Source organism: Coenobita brevimanus, chromosome 48, assembly GCF_032717465.1.
Source record: "Coenobita brevimanus isolate Jiangsu-jjx chromosome 48, ASM3271746v2, whole genome shotgun sequence".
NCBI lineage: Eukaryota > Metazoa > Arthropoda > Malacostraca > Decapoda > Coenobitidae > Coenobita > Coenobita brevimanus.
Genome location: NC_137001.1, coordinates 5,299,533 through 5,302,353, shown reverse-complemented (window position 1 = coordinate 5,302,353; position 2,821 = coordinate 5,299,533). Strand labels below are relative to the sequence as shown.

The 2,821-nt window shown below is 40.1% G+C and overlaps 1 non-coding gene across 1 annotated transcript; it reads left to right on the top strand.

The window, feature by feature from the left end:
- The first annotated feature begins 1,609 nt into the window (after positions 1–1,609).
- On the top strand, positions 1,610–1,728 carry LOC145399368 (5S ribosomal RNA). Its single transcript, XR_013897284.1, has one exon. It is a non-coding gene; the product is annotated as a 5S ribosomal RNA (ribosomal RNA).
- The last annotated feature ends 1,093 nt before the right edge of the window (positions 1,729–2,821 follow it).

The window sequence follows — 2,821 nt, the reverse complement described above, 5'->3', positions numbered from 1 at the left end:
CATTTCTTTACATTAAATTTCATTTCCCACGTCCGGCTTCAATCATGTATCCTATCCAGATCCTCCTGCAGCATTTTACAATCCTCCTCAACCTCTACCTTTCTCAAGATCTTTACATCATCAGCAAACAGACTTGCATAACTGTTCACTCCATCTACCATACCATTTACGTAAATCAGGAACATTACTGGCGCCAACACCGAGCTTTGAGGGACTCCACTTGTTACTTCCCTCCATGCAGACATCCTGTCCTTTATTACTGTCCTCATTTGTCTGTCTCTCAAAAAGTCTCTCATCCATTCCAGGAGTTTCCCCTTCAGTCCTCCTATATATTCTAGTTTCCACATTAGTCTCTTATGAGGTACCTTGTCAAAGGCCTTCTCTAAGTCTAAGTACACACAATCCACCCAACCATCTCTCTCCTGTACCACATCAATCGCTCTTGAGTAAAAGCTCAACAAGTTGGAAACACATGACCTTCCACTTCTGAATCCAAACTGACATTCAGTCAGAATATTCATCTCTTCTAGAAATTTTATCCATCTGTCTTTCAGGATTCTCTCACACAATTTTGCGACCATGCTGGTTAGAGACACTGGTCTATAATTCAGGGGTTCTTCCCTGTTTCCTCCCTTATAAATTGGTACCACATTTGCCCTCTTCCATTCTTGTGGCACTTTCCTCTCTTCCAGAGAACACACGATTAAACTGTGAATTTTATCTGCCAGTTGTTCTCTGCATTCCTTCAGTACCCAGTTAGAAATTCCATCAGGTCCTGGGGCTTTCCTTACATCTTGAGTTTCCAGTAATATATACACTTCCTGTACCTCCACTTTTATATCTTTTATCACCGGTACATTTCTAATCACTCACTCCCTTTCCAAAAACTCTTTTTCATTAGTGAAAACCGGTTGGAAACATTTGTTCATTATTTCTGCTTGTACTGCTGCATCTTTATAGACCTCTCCTACTTTCAGTTTGGTGATTCCTTCCTTTTGTTTCAGTTTGTCATTAACAAATCTATAAAACAGTTTGAGTTCATCCTTGCATTTGTCTGTCATACCTTTTTCAAAATTCCTTTCTGGTTCTCTACGTATTCTTGTGTATTCATTTCTAATTCTTTTATATTCTTCCTTTGCTCTGTTGTTACCTCTCTTTCTCCTGTTGTTCCACGCCTTATATCTCTCTTTTTTTGCTATCATACACCTTCTATTAAACCACTTCTTTTTCCTGTTTTCTTTCCCTCTTACTCTTGGTACAAATTTTTCCACTCCCAAATTATAGAGGTCTAGAAAGATATCCCACTTCCTCTGTATCTCTCTTGTTTCTCTGAATTTTCTCCAATCCACGTCCTCAAAAATTTTCTCAGTCCTGTAAAATTTACTTTCCCAAAGTTGTCTCTTCTCTGTCTATGAAGCTCGTCTCTTGGCTCGACGTTCCCTATTATCATCTGGAACTCGGTGACCACATGATCACTTTTTCCTATAGGACAGAAATATTTCAATGATTCTGTTACATCGGTTCTTTGGTAAACAGTAAATCTAACCTTGCTGGTGTGTCCTCACCTTGGAACCGTGTCCCTTCTTTGACCCATTGCGTCATCACATTATTCAGCGGCCATGCCACGTTGAGTACACCGCTTCCCGTTCGATCAGCGAAGCTAAGCAGCGTTGGGTCTGGTTAGTACTTGGATGGGTGACCGCCAGGGAACACCAGATGCTGTTGGCATCCCTACGTGTCAAGTGGGGTTGGTGGAGGATTAGTGCCCCTCCCTGTAAAACAATTAACTCTAAGCCCTTGACCACCCCGTTTGGGATACATGGCGTCTGGCAATGGATGGATGGATATTTAATAACATAGTGCCCCACGAATCCTCGCTGCCTCCTGAGTCCCATTCCTCCCAGTTCACCTCTTTACAGTTAAAGTCACCAAAATTATATTGTTGCTTTTCTCAATTATTTTTTGTAAATGACTGGCCATATCTGACAACATCTCTTGGTATTCGTCATCATTCCATGCTCTCGTCTTAGGGGGAACATACACTACCGCCATATCTCCATTGACATTCTCTCCAGTTTCTAATTTCATATATATCACTTCAGCCCTGCCTTCTCCCATTTCCACGGTATCTACATTTATGCTGTTCTTCACTGCTATCATCACTCCTCCTCCCGTTTTTTCTTTTCTGTCTCTTCTCCACAGTTTATATGTACCATCTCCCAAATGAACATCAGTATCTTCTCTTAATTTAGTCTCTACAAAGCACATGACATCAGGTTCATGTTCTTTCAAGAAATCGTTAATTTCAAGACGTGCCGATATTAAACCATCAACATTAGTATATATCACCTTCAAATTATTTTTGATGTTTTTTATACCTCTTCTCTCGTTCTCTCCGTCGGTACCACTTCCTCAATTTCTGATCTTTCATAGCCATCCCCCTTAGTTTCCTTCACTTCTATTTTCTCACATACCACTTCCTTACTCTCATATCCATCACTCTCCCAAAAAAAGTATTACATTCTTCCTCTGTCCTCTTATCATTTTTTTCCTGTACTTGTTCCTTCAGTGATTTTAGAACTTCTCTTTCTTCTTCATTCAAGTCTTTTCTTATTATTATATTTTCCATCCCTGCCTCTTTGCTTAATTTCCAGGTCAGTTTAATTATATCATTTACTACACTTTCTGATGTAAACTTGACTCTCATTGGTCTTGTTTCCTTTTTCTTATAAGGCCCTATCCTCCTTACTTCCTCAATTTCTTTTACCCATTTGTCTCCTTCGGGGTCAATCTTGCCTAATATGCCTCTCACCAGGTTCGT